Here is an 18414-nt window from a genome sequence, read left to right on the forward strand (position 1 = left end):
ATCTAATGGTGATAATTGAATAAGTGTAATTGAAATAGGCTCCTGAGTACTGGGGGTGGGAAGGATTTACTAATGGTGGCATAATTGACTGAAGAAGATACAGATAAATAAGATTCAGTTCCTTTCATATCTTTGTAGTTCTGTGACTCTTTCAAATAAGATTTTGAAAATTATGTAATTTTTAGGTGTCCATTACGTCCACTGGTAAAACATGGTAAATGAAAGAAAATATTGAAGTCATTTCTTTGCTAAGAAAATTTTGTGTAAGCTGATAAAAGTAGACATGTATAACACTTGTTTTAGTTAGGGGATAAAGAAATACTGAACATTTACCCTAAAATTTTTACAAGCCAGGTATGTCTTTTTGAAAAAGGTGATACTTACACACCTAATAGTGAATAACCTTTGCATGTTATTCCAAAATGAAACTCCATTTCTCTTATTGTAACTTCTATGGAAATGTCTTCTAAAAGGAGGGATTCACTTATAAGACTGTTGACCATAGGACAGATTTTTATAAGTAAACATTCACCTAATTCCACTTCTGCTATCTATCACATGACGGTGAAGTTTACTCCCTTTTTTGACCCTTCTTTCTCAGTATTTTGTTTTTCTGTTATCCAAATCATTTCAATAATCTTTTGTTTTTATAGCAAAGAAATCATCTGACTTCTGTGATGTTTCTTGGCAAAATGAGAAGCACTTTTCTTTAATGATGTGTGTAGTGTCACATAATTCATAATTAATGCTGAATTTTTGAAACTGTATTAAGTTCTTAGGCATGCTCTCAGGCATCCTCTTATGGATCTAATTCAAACCAATAGTAGGAACAGGATATGGGAAAACTGAGACTTCAATTTGAGCTTTCTAATAACATTAAATATATCCAACTTTTCCGAGTAGCATTTAAAAAATATACAGTAAGGCTCAAAAGAGAATTGCTGTTAATAAACATTATCCTAGCTCTGGTCTCTGTGCATTCTTACATAATATTATAGTCTTAAAAGAAAAAGCTTTTCATTTTCTTCCCAACTCTTGAAAAATAATACATTTGAAACTAAATTACTCTGGAAAATTTGGACCATCTCATTAAATTTGTTAATGCCATGTAGTCTCAGGGGAAAATGTTTTAGTAAACAGAATGCAAAAGTCATTAAGGCAGAAATTTGCAGTCCAAAGGAGGTCTTCAATGACACTAATTTGAACTATTTCTATTTGAAGCAAATTGAACACTATTATAAATCAAGAGTGGCTCATTAGTGAAAACTTTCATGGATAAGCTCTTTCAGAGGCATATAATAATTTATTTGAATGTTCTAATTTTGATCACATTAACTACAGAGGAGAGATGTGTATAAACTGTCTTAATAGTTGATTACTTGGACCTCACCCTTTAATTGTAAAGGCTGTAATGGTGTGTAAGGTTGTGATATGATACAGCTTCAGTAATACGCTGTGTATTTAGTCAGGGATTTGTGGAATGCTGTGTTTATAAAAAGATGAAGTCCCATATTGGTATTTTTTAAGCCCTCTGACATTGTTAAGATGTCTTGGTTGGTTGGTTTGTATTTTACTATTATTATGGTTAAATTTGAGGAACTAGCAATGAAGTTCATTGATGCCCAAATTGGATAAAAATGAAGAATGATGTTTCCCAATCACATAGACCAGTAGTGATTATTTGAGAGAGAAACCATCATATGGTGGTGTTTGACTTAAGAATCTAAAATAACAACATTGCTGCTTGTGGTTTGCATTTGTTATTGAGGTTTCACCATATGATTTATTTTAATGTAGCCTATTAAATTTTATTCATAAATAGTTCAGCAGTCATTCAGATAAAAATAAACAAGATTTGCAGCATTGTTTCCCAGTCTTCATTAATAAAGCAAGGCTGCATAACTACCGAGGTAGACCAAGGGAAGAATTACTACAGTTATAAGTTTGAGTTAGAAAAATAAGAGGCATCTAGTTATTGAGCAAAGTCCCCCTTTTACCAATTAGCTTATTTATGTACTTCAAGGAGAAGCAACTGGACTTGCTTTTGAGTCCACGTTTTTAAAATTGAGAATCCTCTAAGAAGATGGAAGAAGATGAAATCAAGTTTTTATGAAAATTAAAAAAAATTATTAAAAATTGCTTGCCTCTGTGGGGGTGTGTCTAAATATTTAAATTTAGAAATTATCACACTTAAGATGTATGTCCACTCCAATTTTATGGGGTAACCAAATTTACATCGCAACTCACACTGGAATATACATAGTTTATTAACTTTTGAGACGTGTCCAAGAGATTTTCATTGTTATTAGCGCATTCTAATTAGAGTGAACATATGTTCACTTTAAATTTAGTAGCCAATGCAAGGTAACTTTTGGAAAACTCAGGGAAAAAATTTAAATGTATTAATATCAGGATCTGAGGAAATTTAATGCACATTGATTTTTTAAACTATGGATTGAACTCCTCAGTTTAATACAATTTGTGTTTTTGTTAACTAGCAGCAGAATTTCAGCATTTGCTACTTACTGGTAGAGAAGAAAAATCCCACAGCCCTGCCAGTACAGGTTAGTTTAATCTGTAAGTACCTGATGTTCCTATTTTTTTCAAACATATCCATATAACTCACACAAGGAAGAAAGCTGTGCAGTTACTCGAATGTGAGTATAGCCAATAATGAATCTAGTGGACACTTTAAAACTCAGTACTTGGGCCTAGCAAGTAGATCTAGGTTTGCTAACCTGAGTTGTAATAAAGGTATAATACTGCTCCTTTATTATCTGGTTGTGGATGAACCTAAGTAAATAAATTATACATTAAAGGAAAAGACACTGAAAGTTTCCATTGGTTATACCTTTGTTGGTATATGATGGAGTCCAGGGCTTTGGGTCCAGAGTCTTTTACTTAAGCCACTCCATGGTGGTTCTCATATTCACCTTCTGACTTTACAGTATGAATCAACTTAAGAAAAAGGCAAGTTTCCTCACCTCTAGGAATGATAAATGGTATATAATCATAAGTGAGAAAAATTTTTATACTACTTTTTGGTTCTTAAATGTTTTTAGTGACACTTGTAAACAGTACTCATTTTTTTGGTTCATCTTTTTTCATAAACTATAACCTGTCGGTGCACTAGTGTGCGTTCATTTTTGTTTGAAGTAAGAATAAAATTTTTAATATTCAAATGAAAGCTGACTTACCTATCAAGCAATCTTGCTGGATTCTTCATGTAATCCTTTTGTTGGGGCAGTAGGGATACAATGGGTTGTGGAAGATGGGTTGTTGTTACTATGTTATTATTTTTCATTCTATCAGAGGTCATTGTTTGAACCATCCTTCAGAGATTTAAATATTGTGCTTTTATGTTAATCTAAACTTCAAGCAATGAGGAGGGATGAATAAAGCATACAACTTAATTTCTGTGAGCCTGAACCAAACTTCTAATCTGTAGCACCAATATTAGGATGTATGGTTTCCTCCTTTCCCCCTTAAGTGTAATGATGTCTAATTTGAGACTTGTTTAGCCATAAAATTAGCTCCTCTTGTATTCCTATTGAACTAGATGGTGATTAGCCATTGTGGAAACAGATCTTATATGGAAATTGTGTGTTCCATTAAATATTAAAAACCTAGATTTATCAACTGATTATAAAACATTTTAAGATATCCACTTGTTTTTTTAAATATAAAATTGCCCAGGGGCTTGGTTTCATTGCCTTTCACAGTTTAATCTGTATATGAAATGGCGTAGATACAGTGGAAATGGTTTTCCTTAAAACCATCTCTTTAAAGCAGCCTTTCTGGTGAGTACTATTTTATACTTTTATACATTACAATTTTACTTTTTAAAATGAACTAAAATGGGACACTTTGATGAAAGAGGTGAGCAATCTGAATTTCTAAATCTCACTAGATATTACTTGAATAAAGAATAATAGAAGATGATTATTTTGCTGCCTGACATTTCCCTATCAGTGCTAGTTCACATTTTTTTACCCTTCACTTACCAGATTATATTCTTTTTTTTTTTTTTTTTGAGACAGAGTCTCACTTGTTGCCCAGGCTAGAGTGAGTGCCATGGCGTCAGCCTAGCTCACAGCAACCTCAAACTCCTGGGCTCAAGCAATCCTTCTGCCTCAGCCTCCCAAGTAGCTGGGGCTACAGGCATGCGCCACCATGCCCAGCTAATTTTTTCTATATATATTAGTTGGCCAATTAATTTCTATTTATAGTAGAGACGGGGTCTTGCTCTTGCTCAGGCTGGTTTCGAACTCCTGACCTCGAGCAATCCGCCCGCCTCAGCTTCCCAGAGTGCTAGGATTACAGGCGTGAGCCACCGCGCCTGGCTCACTTACCAGATTATAAATGTAAAAACTTTTAACATGTAAATTATTTGAATGAAGATATGGAATAAATGTTTTTACTTAAAACTTTTCTAGCATTTAAGATTTTTTTTTTTTGAGACACAGTCTCACTCTGTTTCCCGGGCCAGAGTGCCTTGGCTTCAGCCTAGCTCACGGCAACCTCAAACTCCCAAGCTAAAGCGATTCTCCTGCCTCAGCCTCCCCAGTAGCTGGGACTATAGGCATGCACCACCATGCCTGGCTAATTTTTTCTGTTTTTAGTAGAAATGGGATCTTGCTCTTGCTGGAGGCCTAGCCTTTGAATTGAACTCTAGAGATTCCTCCTGCCGCCTCCTCCCAGAGTTCTAGGATTATAGGCATGAGCCAGAATCCCCGGCATAGGTTAGTTTTTCTTTTTAGCTGACAGGCAACGTATTTTTTTCATGCTTTTGAGACATCGCATAGATGTAAAATTAAAATACGAGAACTACTTTCTGTTCTTGTTTAAAGTTGTTGCAGTAATTTAAGAGCGATTAAAGTGGAGTTAGGGTGGAAGGGCTTACTGAAATTGGTCATGCAGCCCAATCACTTACAGGGTTTTCTTTGAGAGCCTTGAAATTTTCAAGTGTTGTTAAGTCACTCTAACCCTGCTTGAAAAACGTAGGTAAGGCACTGATTTCTGAGACAGTGCATACCAATTAAAATTAGTCTCTGAGTATATTTATAATTACTTTATGCTCTGTTTTGTGCTTAGCCTCAGTGTTAACACATGGATTTTTTTCCCCCTCTAGGTTTTAGGTATATCTTAGATGTCAATGTATGCTAAGGGTGTTTTCACATTGTATTTCCTGCTGTGGTCTTTGTGAACCAACAATGAGTGGTTAACTCTGATGCTTATAAGTATGAGCAATGATAGTTTTCTGAAAATGGATATCTATGTATGTGATGTAGTAATATATTCTTCTAGATAAGCACTAAACAAAGTATGGACCCTCTTTGTGTCTTTAAGATTTAAAGTGAAGTAAATTTCTAAGGAACTGTGTCCTTTCTTAGCAGGGATAAACAGACAGTGAAAATTTGGTAAGTATGTAACTTTAAATGCATGTAATAGTGATGAGAGTCTGTAGCCAAATTTCCACAGTTTAAGAATATTATTTATATGTGATTAAGAATGATTGAATATCCTTTTCAACAATGTATATGTGTCTACCATTTTTTACAGATTTCTTCACATAATGATTAAATTGAAATATTAATAATTTTGTATGGTGTTTTAAATACTAATTTTATTTCAAGCTTTTTTCAGGGTAGAACTAAGTGGCTGTTAAAAGATCTTCAGGAAGAATTATCTAAGTGTCCTTTTTAAAAATTCATTGATGACTTCAGTATATTAAGTTTTCCATTTTTCACTTCAAGTTAGAACTGAGAATAGGTAGCTGATCAATAAATGGAAAATGTTTTGTCCTCTTTCCTGGAATATTATAGGAATCAGTGTATAATAGTAAAATGATATTAAGCCAATACTTAATTTGCATCGAAGCAATCTTTTTAAAATAAACAAGGGGGAAAAATCCCTTAATTTAGAGTCTCCCTGACTCCCTGGGATATTTTATTAATAATAAGATAGTAATAAATGAAGATTAAAGTATAAAGTGTTTAATTGCTATGCTATGAAAGTTGATTTATTTCTGAAAAATAGATCCATTCCTTTCCCTGTCATCTAGCATTGTTTTGTAAAGTGGTACAAGATCCTAAAGGGTGGGAAAGAGGAAGCCTGTCTTAAGTCAATCATTAATCTTCGTTTGTACTGGCAAGGAGTTAAGTGAAGAACAGTTCATTTAAGGGATAGGATTTTAAGAAGGTCTAAGGAGGTCCTGAACAAAGCACACAAAGGAGGATAAATGGCTAGCCCATGTATACATAACGTGGTCTAGCTAAAAAGTCTATTAGCTGAATTTTTATATAAGTAAATGAACTCACTAATGTAAAGATTGTAATTGAATACTGATTTAATGTCTGTTTATTTACTGTGAAACTATTCTTAATACTTTTGATTTTTGTGGGGGTTTATTTAAAAAGTTTTTTACAAGGGTAATGGTGCATTTTGTCACTATGAATTCTTACTTGGTTAAAACATAGCTGGAAGCTTGTGCAAAACAAGTGAAATGGAGGGCCACATTTACATGTATACATGTTTAATTTTTGTTTGCTGGTAGAGTTTGGAGATGGAGATGTTTCTTAGTGTATGTAACCATATGGTAACTAGGGCTCACAAAGGGCATTGAAGTGTTTTGTTTCTTTTTCAGGTGATCTGAGGGTGTTTACTATTCTTTAAATAAGCTCAAATTATCATTTGAAAAATGGTGCTTTATTTTCATATCTGAAGCAATTTTTAATTTGTTTTCATCTATAAGTTCAAAGATTTTTGCGTCTGCATTATGAAAAGCCACCCTTGGCCAGGCAGAGTGGCTCACACCTGTAATCCTAGCACTTTGGGAGGCCGAGGTGGGAGGTTTGCTCGAGACCAGCCTGAGCGACATTGCAAGACCCTGTTTCTACAAAAAAATAGAAAAATTGGCCAGGTGTGTTGGCATGTGCCTGTAGCCCCAGCTACTACATAGGCTGAGGCAGGAGGATTGCTTGAGCCCAGGAGTTAGAGTTTGCAGTGGGCTGTGATGACACCGTTTTACTCTAGCCTGGGCAACAGAGCAAGACTGCCTCCAAAAAAACAGTCAGTCTCTTTTTGTTAGGAGTAGATGGTTGAGTGTCTGCTTCATTCATTAACAAACCTTTGAGTGCCTGTTACCTATAAAGAGAAATAAAATATTTATTTATGTAACTTGTCTGAGCCCATTTATTGATTTACATCCAGAACAGTTTATATTCAGAATGAATTATGACATACATCAGCTGTTGTGAGCAGCTTTTGGTGTGCCCTGGGAACAATAAGAAAGATGTTTTTAGGCCGGGCGCTGTGGCTCACGCCTGTAATCCTAGCTCTTGGGAGGCCGAGGCAGGCGGATTGCTCAAGGTCAGGAGTTCAAAACCAGCCTGAGCGAGACCCCGTCTCTACTATAAATAGAAAGAAATTAATTGGCCAACTGATGTATATATATAAAAATTAGCCGGGCATGGTGGCGCATGCCTGTAGTCCCAGCTACCCGGGAGGCTGAGGCAGAAGGATCACTCGAGCCCAGGAGTTTGAGGTTGCTGTGAGCTAGGCTGACGCCACGGCACTCACTCTAGCCCGGGCAACAAAGTGAGACTCTGTCTCAAAAAAAAAAAAAAGAAAAGAAAAGAAAGAAAGAAAGATGTTTTTATTAAATAAAGAATGTCTGGGCCGGGCGCAGTGGCTCATGCCTGTAATCCTAGCACTCTGGGAGGCGCATCACTCAAGATCAGCAGTTGGAAACCAGCCTGAGCAAGACCCCGTCTCTACTAAAAATAGAAAGAAATTAATTGGCCAACTAAAAATATATAGAAAAAATTAGCTGGGCATGGTGGTGCATACCTGTAGTCCCAGCTACTCAGAAGGCTGAGGCAGGATTGCTTGAGCCCGGCAATGTGAGGTTGCTGTGAGCCAGGCTGAGCCCAGGAGTTTGAAGTTACTGTAGCTATGATGATTCCACTGTACTCTACCAACAGTGAGACTGTCTCAGACCAAAACAAGCCAGCCTTTGCAAAATGTCTTGGTGGATAACAGTGTTTCAGGCAGAAGATAGAGTAGCAGAGACCATGAGATGGGAAAGCATAGGGTCTTGGAGGAATGAAAAATGAGATGTGAATGGGAGGGGGGCGTGTTTATATAATGAGTGGATTGGAGAGGTAGATAGACAAAATCACAGACTGGACCACATGATTTGAATTTTACTCTGATGAAGCCTTTGGAGGACTTGCGGCTGGTGAGTACTATATAGTTGGTGATTAAAAGTTGGTTGTTACACTCTGGTTTCTCTTCAAATAAGTCTTTTGCCTTTTGATAAAAAAAAAAAAAGTTGATTGTTGGTGGGGCAAGGTGGGTTAGTGGGTGGGACCAGTGGAGCAATAAGAACCTGCTCCAAAACAATTCAAGAATAACTTCATGTGTCCGGGCACAGTGGCTCACACCTGTAATCCTAGCACTCTGGAAGGCCGAGTAGGGGGATCACTCAAGGTCAGGAGTTCCAAACCAGGCTGAGCAAGAGCAAGACCCTGTCTCTACTAAAAATAGAAATTAATTAGCCAACTAAAAATATATAGAAAAAATTAGTCGGGGATAGTGGCACATGCCTGTAGCCCCACCTACTCTAGAGGCTGAGGCAGGAGGATTGCTGTGAGGTAGGCTGATGCCATGCACTCTAGCCCAGGCATCAAAGTGAGACTGTCTCAAGAAAAAAAACCAAAACTCATGGGATGAATTATTCTGGGTGATAATGGGAGAATTTAGGTGATGCCAACCCTCCTTAATGTGAGTAGCACAAAAAAGAAAAGGATTAGAAATTTTTTCAGACATCTGGTTTAGTGCACACTTGATTTGTAAGACATAGATTTAGCAGGGGTTTATTGAAAATGTAAGACATTGAGAGGTAAAAATAAATGGTGTCAGGAGGGAAAGTGATTTTTCAAGTAGGTCTTGAATGATAGGATTTGGACAAATTGATGAAAGTGTTAGGAGAAAGACTGGAAAACCCAACAGTATGGAGGCATGTAAAGGAAAGTTGTAAAGTTTGTGGTAATGTCATTTGACATTAAAAGATCCTTTGTACCACATGAAACATACACATTTCATCTCTAAGAATTGGAGTGCATTTGATTTTTATTATAAAAATAACGTTGACTAGAGTGCTGGTTTTGGGCTCTTAAAGTCTTCAGAAGCATCCCAGTCTATCACCTGAGGCTGCCACTATTTCCTTAATCACTATTGTCCTAGTGGTGTGGAACAAGATGCAGCAAACGTAATTGAGCCTGATTTCCATTTACTTGGTGAATTGAAACTAGCGTCTCTTGTGTTTACCAAGGCTAGCTTTATTATACTTAAGACTGTTATTTTCTTTGGTCACTTCTCAAACTAAGTACCTCAGTTTTTCTGCCATTTTCCCCCAATTGTAGGATGTTGCTCACCTCCCTCAAAATCTTTCTATTATGCCCATGTAATTTCTATCCCCTGTGAATTCTTTGTAGAACTTTGCTGAAACCCAATTCTCTATAAAGGGTATACTTTCTGACAGTTGTTTTAAGTGAATTCATTTTTTGAGATTATTTGTACGTGGGGAGCATCCGTGAGCCCATTACCTAAGGTAAATCAGGCAATTATTTATAAATAAACCTCCATTTGACTTCTTGAAGTATTTCACTACTATTCACTACTTCTATCTACTGATTCTTGGACGTTCTCCTTGAGTGAAGTTTTGTATATTATGTTTGTACTAGGTGCTTGATGAATATTTCAAGTAAATGATTAATACTCTTTCTCTGAAGAATAGTGGTTATAGCTGTGCTACTGAAGACATTCAAACTTGCAAATTGGTGTCTCAATCTATAATTGTACATCGTAGATGTATAATGTATAACCATATATAATGGAAATGTGCAAAGTATAACCATACATTTCAACCTTTGCTAGGCCTGTGATACTGTGAAACAATGCTGTTGTAAAGATAGAGTCATCTTTTTCACTTCACTGGCTGTTCCACATCTCTGCTCTTCAGATTCTTGTCCTTTCAGTCACTACCCCTTGCCCCCATACACATACTTGTCTCATGGCTTGACTTTCTAATTCATAAGGAGAAAAGCCAAGCCTTTCTAGATACCTACCATATCTATAGTGTATTTGCACCTTTTTTTATCACATTGGAGATGTTTTGTTTTTTTTCTTTCTTTTCAACAGGGTCTGATTTGCCCAGGCTGGAGTGCAGTGCCATCATCATAGCTCACTGCAACCTCTAAACCCCTGGGATCAAGCGATCCTCCTTTCCTGCCCTAGCCTCCCAAGTAGCTGGGACTATAGGCACATGCCACCACACCCAGCTAATTTCTCTATTTGGGGGGGGGTGTCTTTTGCCTTGTTGATCAGGCAGCTCAGAAACTCCTGGCCTGAAGGGGTCCTTCCGACTTGGCCTCCTACAGTGCTAGGATTGCAGGCATGAGCCACTGTTCCTGGTTCTAGGTAATCATTCTATATGGTAACATTTTTTGTTATGCTCAGGAATCCCATCAACTCCTGCTGCTTTAGTGGTCTTACAATTGTTTCTTTTAGTGTTTCTTTAGTTTTCTATCCTATTTCTCATTCCTTTAATAACTGCTTTTTCCTAGGATAAAATTTGGATGGTTGGAAGTGACATGTAAGAGGTAAGGAGTCAAGAGTGAGGCTACAGTTTTACCTGGAAACTTTGTTTACTTCTTTTGGCTTAAAGACCCTTCATAATCTGACCCCTAGGCCGGGCGCGGTGACTCATGCCTGTAATCCTAGCACTCTGAGAGGCTGAGGCAGACGGATTGCTCGAGGTCAGGAATTTGAAACCAGCCTGAGCAAGAGCGAGATCCTCATCTCTACTATAAATAGAAATTAATTGGCCAACTAATATATATAGAAAAAATTACCCGGGCATGGTGGCACATGCCTGTAGTCCCAGCTACTTGGGAGACTGAGGCAGGAGGATCGCTTGAGCCCAGGAGATTGGGGTTGCTGTGAGCTAGGCTGATGCCACGACACTCACTCTAGCTGGGGCAACAAAGGGAGACTCTGTCTCAAAAAAAAAAAAAAAAAAATCTGACCCCTGCTTATCTTTCCAACTTTATTTCTTGCCACTTCCCCTTGGTACTCTGCGGAAGCTCTTAATTCTCTGCCTAAAGTCCTTATCTCCTCTCCTTACTTCTTTGACTTGGGTAATTTCTATTTCCTCACATCTATCAAATACTAGTTTAGAGACAATTCCCTCTGATAAATTCCTGAGCCTCTATGATGACCTTCATATGTGCTTTTTTCTTTTTATTTAAATTTCAAAGTATTACAGGGTACAAATGTTTTGGATTACACCTATTGCTTTTGTAATGCTTGAGTCAGAGTTAAAAGTGTCATGTGCTTTCATTGCACTGTGTACTTAACCATAAATGTTGCCTGTTTGTACTGGAGTGCTTTGTTCATTGCATTCCTAAAACCTAGCATGCTGCATGATGCATGACACTTAAAAATAGGCATTAGTAATTGCTAGGTTCAACTAAACTGCCAGTGATGGGTTAACAGTTCATTAAAACAGATTAGAGCGTCTGAGAGAGGTGCCTTTCTCTATTTGAACATTCTGCAATTTAAACTTGACTCAGTCATGCCGTTCTTTTGAGCATGATCTTTAGAACATGTACTTAGTGATTGGCTAAAGAGTAATTCTTTGCAATAGCAAAGGTCTCTTGGACAGAACTGTTCTCAAAACCAGTGAAATTTGTTCAGGAAGAATGGAAGGATTTTTGAAATATAACTTGTCCTGTGGAATGTCTGCAAGAATAAAAAGCTTTTGTTTCTTTAATTGTGAAAGATTAGCTGTAGTTTGGAATAGATGGAGGCTAGACCAGCGGTCCCAACCAGGGACTGGTTTCATGGAAGACAATTTTTCCATGGACTGGGGGGAGGAAGAGGTAGTTTCAGGATGATTCAAGCACATTACATTTATTGTGCCCTTTATTTTTATTGTTACATTGTAATATATAATAATTATTTATTTTTTCTTTCTATTTTAGTTGGCCAATTAACTTTTTTTTTTTTTTTTTTTTTTTGAGACAGAGTCTCACTTTGTTGCCCAGGCTAGAGTGAGTGCCGTGGCGTCAGCCTGGCTCACAGCAACCTCAATCTCCGGGGCTCAGCGATCCTACTGCCTCAGCCTCCCGAGTAGCGGGGGCTACAGGCATGCGCCACCATGCCCGGCTAATTTTTTGTATATATATTTTTAGTTGGTCAATTAATTTATTTCTATTTTTGGGAGAGACGGGGTCTCGCTCAGGCTGGTTTCGAACTCCTGACCTTGAGCAATCCGCCCGCCTCGGCCTCCCAAAGTGCTAGGATTACAGGTGTGAGCCACCACGCCCGGCCAACTTTTATTTTTATTTTTAGTAGAGACAGGGTCTCGCTCTTGCTTAGGCTGGTCTGGAACTCAAACAATCTGAGCTCTAATCGATCCACCTGCCTCAGCCTCCCAGAGTGCTAGGATTACAGGCCTGAGCCACCGAGCCCGGCCACATTGTAATATATAATAATTATACAGCTCACTATAATGCAGAATCTAATGCTGTTGGTCTGACAGGAGGAGGAGCTCAGGCTGTGATGTGAGTGATGGGGAGTACCTGTAAATAGAGATGAATCTTAGCTCCCTCTGCTGCTAACCACCTGCTTTGCATCCTTGTGTTTTTTTTTTTTGTTTTTTTTTTTGAGACAGAGTCTCACTTTGATGCCCAGGCTCCAGTGAGTGCAGTGGTGTCAGCCTAGCTCACAGCAACCTCAAACTCCTGGGCTCAAGTGATCCTACTACCTCAGCCTCCCGAGTAGCTGGGACTACAGGCATGTGCCACCATGCCCAGCTAACTTTTTGTATATAAGTTGGCCAGTTAATTTTTTTCTATTTATAGTAGACACGGGGGTCTTGCTCTTGCTCAGGCTGGTTTCGAACTCCTGACCTTGAGCAATCCGCCCGCCTCGGCCTCCCAGAGTGCTAGGATTACAGGCGTGAGCCACCACGCCTAGCCGCATCCTTGTTTTTAACAGGTCACACACTGGTCAGTGTTGGGGACTGACCACAGGGCTAGACCAAAGATTGCAAATTAAAATGTCTACAAGAACTAGACAGGTAATGAAGATTAGTGAAACAAACCAAGTGGGGAGTGGTGAACTTGTGACCCTAATAGGTGAGGTTTATGCTATGTGCAATGGTTAGCCAAGGTTGCCAGATTTCATTTTTCTAGAGAAGTTAGATATTTTGTATTTTAAAAAAATTAATACTGAACAGTATGGACTAAACACATCTGCAGGCCACTTATACTTGTGGGTCACCATTGTGGGATTTCTTGGATGAAAGCTGGTATTTGTGGAAATTTATATCAACAGGAGAAAAAACAGTCCCAGAGAGGAAGGTTTGTTAATAGACAAGAGGCAGATGATCTGTTACCATGATAGAGTATGATGTTGGGGAAGAAGACACTGAATAGAATAGTGTAGTTGAATCAGTAATTGGCCACTGTGATCCAACCGTAAGTTGTAGGTGTGCATAAATACAGGAATTAGTGTTTGGCCTCAGAATTTCATTTCTGGAGGACTTCTGGGCAATGCAGTACCCTAGGAGGATTGAGATCAGAACAGTAAAATTTCAAAATAATCAGTGAACAATTTTGAATGGGTCAGCTTATCTTGGAAATAGGCATAATATGTACCTAAGTTTATTACTGTGGAATTTGAAAGAGGTTATTCTGCTTCTGATTCATAGTGGTTGGCACCTACTAGGCCATAAATGTTATATTGAGTAGGTTCATCTCGATGCCATCTTCAAATCAAAGAAAGCTGTGATAACTGTCAGGGTGTTGGCTAAGCATACATCAGTCTTCATTTTCTCAATTAGTAAATAGTGGTGAGACAAAAAGGCAACGTATTTAATTCCAGTAGTTACCAAGAATGTGCAATCTTTAACCTGCTTAATTTGTACAAATATACTGTTCCTTTTCTAAAAAGTAATTTTTTTTTTTGAGATAGAGTCTCACTCTGTTGCCTGGGCTAGAGTACGATGGCATCAGCCTAGCTCACAGCAACCTCAAACTCCCAGGCTCAAGCAATCCTTCTGCCTCAGTCTCCCATGTAGCTGGGACTACAGGCACATGCCACCATGCCTGGCTAATTTTTTCTATATATTTTTAGCTGTCCAGTTAACTTCTTTCTATTTTTGGTAGAGATAGGGTCTCGCTCTTACTCAGGCTGGTCTTAAACTCCTGAGCTCAAACAATCTACCTGCCTCAGCCTCCCAGAGTGCTAGGATTACAGGCGTGAACCACCACGCCCGGCCAATATATAACATTTTTTTTTTTTTTTTTTGAGACAGAGTCTCACTATGTTGCCCAGGCTAGAGTGAGTGCCGTGGCGTCAGCCTGGCTCACAGCAACCTCAATCTCCGGGACTCAGCGATCCTACTGCCTCAGCCTCCCGAGTAGCGGGGACTACAGGCATGTGCCACCATGCCCGGCTAATTTTTTGTATATATATTTTTAGTTGGTCAATTAATTTATTTCTATTTTTGGTAGAGACGGGGTCTCGCTCAGGCTGGCTTCGAACTCCTGACCTTGAGCTATCCTCCCGCCTTGGCCTCCCAAAGTGCTAGGATTACGGGCGTGAGCCACCATGCCCGGCTTATAACATTTTTAATTGACAAGAAATTTATCACCCAATAGAGAAATGGGCAAGGGATGTCAACTGGTTTATCTCAATTCAACAAAGAGAAGACTAGAATGGCGAATAGTTGTAAAAAGGTGACTTAACTTCACTAGTCAGGAAATGCAAGTTAAAACAACAATGTAATACCATTTCAAAAATTTCAGTTTGGCAAAAACTAAAGTCTGATGATGCAAATGTTGGCAAAGATAATGCAGCAACTCTTTGTATCATCAATGGGATATGCTTTTGTTTATGCACTCTGGCTCTTTTAACAGAGATTCAACTATAATATGGTTTAATAAAGTGGAAGTTTATTTTTCTCTTGTTTACAGTACTAGAATAGGGAGCATAAGGCTAATATGGTAATTGAGACACAAGTTCGTTTTAATTTGTTGATCTGCCAACTGTAATAGGCATTTTCTTTCTTTGGTTTCCTTGTAGCTACTCTATCAACCACCATCATATCCATATACCAGCCAGCAAGGAGAAGGCCCATCTCTTCTTTTTAAGACTATGACCTACCTAGTAGTGGCCCAGCCAGCAAGGAGAAGGCCCATCTCTTCTTTTTTTTTTTTTTTTTTTTTTTTTTTTTTGAGACAGAGTCTCACTTTGTTGTCCAGGCTAGAGTGAGTGCCGTGGCGTCAGCCTAGCTCACAGCAACCTCAAACTCCTGGGCTTGAGTGATCCTTCTGCCTCAGCCTCCCGAGTAGCTGGGACTACAGGCATGTGCCACCATGCCCGGCTAATTTTTTTTTTTTATATATATATCAGTTGGCCAATTAATTTCTTTCTATTTATAGTAGAGACGGGGTCTCGCTCTTGCTCAGGCTGGTTTTGAACTCCTGACCTTGAGCAATCCGCCCGCCTCGGCCTCCCAAGAGCTAGGATTACAGGCGTGAGCCACAGCGCCCGGCCCCCATCTCTTCTTTTTAAGAATATGACCTACCTAGTAGTGGCCCAGTTAACCTCTACAAATATGCCATTGACCATACCTTGGGCACATGGCCACAGATAGTTGCAAAGGATGATGGGAAATGGTAATATTTATTCCAGTAGGCTAGGTGCCCATCTGAAATTTGGAGGAACTTTTATTGATGGGAGAAGGGTAGAATTAATAGTTTGGGACTCTTAGCAGAAGTTACCACAAAGACTAAACTATTAATAGTTCAACTACTTTAGAGAGCAATTGACAAAAGTTAGTAAAGTTGAAGGAGCACTTATCCCTAAATTCACCAATTCTACTTTTAGATACATATCTTAGAAAAATGAGAAATACACACAAGGAAATAAAGAAAAATCCCTATTGCAATATTAATTGTAACTGAAAAATTGGAAACAACCTAAATGTTAATAGAGAAATGGATAATTTAAATATATATAAATAAATGAAAAATAGTTAAAGTGAACAAAGGTATATAAACATAGATAAATATTAACATAAAAAGCAAGTTGCATTAAGATATGTACAATACAATAGCACTTAAATAATATTGGAAAACGTGCAACACAACACTAAGAATACATATATGTAAAAAAAGTAAGATTTTCACAGGAATGGTAAATACCAAAGTTAGGGTAGAGATTACCTCTCATGGGGGGAAAAAGTTATACAAAGTGCTTTTGTTGTATCTGTTATGTTTTATTTTAAAGATCTGTAGCAAATATGGCAAAATGCTAAAGCTATGGTCAGGCACAGTGGCTCATGCCTGTAATCCTAGCACTCTGGGAGGCTGAGGCGGGCAGATTACTCAAGGTCAGGAGTTGGAAACCAGCCTGAGCAAGAGTGAGACCCCGTCTTTACTAAAAATAGAAAGAAATTAATTGACCAACAAAAAATATATTTACAAAAAAAAATTAGTCGGGCATGGTGGCACATGCCTGTAGCCCCGGCTACTCGAGAGGCTGAGGCAAAAGGATTGCTTGAGCCCAGGAATTTGAGGTTGCTGTGAGCTAGGCTGATGCCACAGCACTCACTCTAGCCTGGGCAACAAAGCCAGACTCTGTTTCAAAAAAAAAAAAAAAAAAACAAAAAAAAGCTAAAGCTAGGAGGTAGGCATGTGAATATGCTAAATATGTTTTAAATATTTCATAATTAAGAAAATATTTAGGACAGGCGTGGTGGCTCACGCCTGTAATCCTAGCACTCTGGGAGGCTGAGGATGGTGGATCGCTCAAGGTCAGGAGTTCGAAACGAGCCTGAGCAAGAGCGAGACCCTGTCTCTACTAAAAATAGGAAGAAATTAATTGGCCAACTAAAAATACGTAGAAAAAATTAGCTGGGCATGGTGGTGCATGCCTGTAGTCCCAGCTACTGGGAGGCTGAGGCAGGAGGGTCACTTGAGCCCAGGAGTTTGAGGTTGCTGTGAGCGAAGCTGACACCATGGCACTCTAGCCCGGTGACAGAGTGAGGCTCTGTCTCAAAAAAAAAAAAAAAAAAAAAAAAATTCACTCCAGAAATAGTATGCAAAGAAGAAAAAATAAGCACAAAAACTAAAAAAAAAAAAAAAAAAAAGAAGAAGAAAATAGCACATTCTTACAGAGCATACAGTCTAGTGGGAGAAACAACTATACAGTTTTAGCACTATAAAATATACTATAATTGGCCGGGCGCTGTGGCTCACGCCTGTAATCCTAGCTCTTGGGAGGCCGAGGCGGGCGGATTGCTCAAGGTCAGGAGTTCGAAACCAGCCTGAGCAAGAGTGAGACCCCGTCTCTACTATAAATAGAAAGAAATTAATTGGCCAACGGATATATATATATATAAAATTAGCCGGGCATGGTGGCGCATGCCTGTAGTCCCAGCTACCCGGGAGGCTGAGGCAGAAGGATCACTCGAGCCCAGGAGTTTGAGGTTGCTGTGAGCTAGGCTGACGCCACGGCACTCACTCTAGCCTGGGCAACAAAGTGAGACTCTGTCTCAAAAAAAAAAAAAAAAAAAATACTATAATAGAGGTGTGTGCAAAGTGTTGTAAAGAGAAATGGAGTACTCTGCCTGCTGGTGGTAGGGTTGAAGAGAGAAGACTGTATAAAAATGATACCTGACTCTTTGAGTTGGAATTTGTTGGACAGTGGGTAAAGTGGGAGAAAGGTAATTCATTGCACAAAGAACAGCATGTTGTAAAGGCCAGTGTTTACATGGCAAACATTTATTCTCAATGTCCAAATGAAAGAAGAAAATTGATGTAAGCAATTTGATCATGCATGACTCTAGGAAGTCCCAGCTCTCTGTCCTTCAGGTAATCCAACAACCATCTGGCATGAAAAGTGAACTTGAAGGAAGATTTCAGAGGAAGGACCATCCCTTTTATAGCAAGTGTTGGGTAAACAAACCAGGATTCACTGTTAGAGGATGTTTTGGGGATTTATTCTACAGAATTAATTTAAGGGTAAAAGATACAAGCCTCACTGGATTCTAATCCAGCCTGTTCTGCATGAGTAGGAAGTGTCTAAAACAAGTGTAGCTGATCTACATATCTAGGGTTATCAGATTGACTTGTAGGTGCTGCTTCTGGTTATGTTTCCTGTTTAGAACACCAGTAGACCCCCCTGGGACCCTGTGTTCTTGATGGCACTTGAGTTGTAGCTTAAACTAAATAATACATTATACCACATTGTATATGGTCAAGTAATTTAAAGTAAATCACAGTAGTAAATCCCCCTTATCCATGGGGAATATGTTATAATACCTTACATGGG

At 38.6% G+C, this 18414-nt stretch overlaps 1 protein-coding gene across 9 annotated transcripts in view; it reads left to right on the forward strand.

The window, feature by feature from the left end:
* Positions 1 to 14024, forward strand: part of ZNF207 (zinc finger protein 207) — a 35864-nt gene extending 21840 nt beyond the window's left edge. For 8 of the 9 annotated variants that reach the window (XM_075994348.1, XM_075994353.1, XM_075994351.1 and 5 more), the window contains one exon: positions 2499 to 14024. The gene's annotated coding sequence lies outside the window, so the exon portion shown is untranslated. The remainder of the gene's footprint in view (positions 1 to 2498) is intronic. The other variant, XM_075994349.1, reaches the window with a different exon arrangement.
* The last annotated feature ends 4390 nt before the right edge of the window (positions 14025 to 18414 follow it).

This window comes from Microcebus murinus, chromosome 18, assembly GCF_040939455.1.
Source record: "Microcebus murinus isolate Inina chromosome 18, M.murinus_Inina_mat1.0, whole genome shotgun sequence".
In the NCBI taxonomy this organism is placed as follows: Eukaryota; Metazoa; Chordata; class Mammalia; order Primates; family Cheirogaleidae; genus Microcebus; species Microcebus murinus.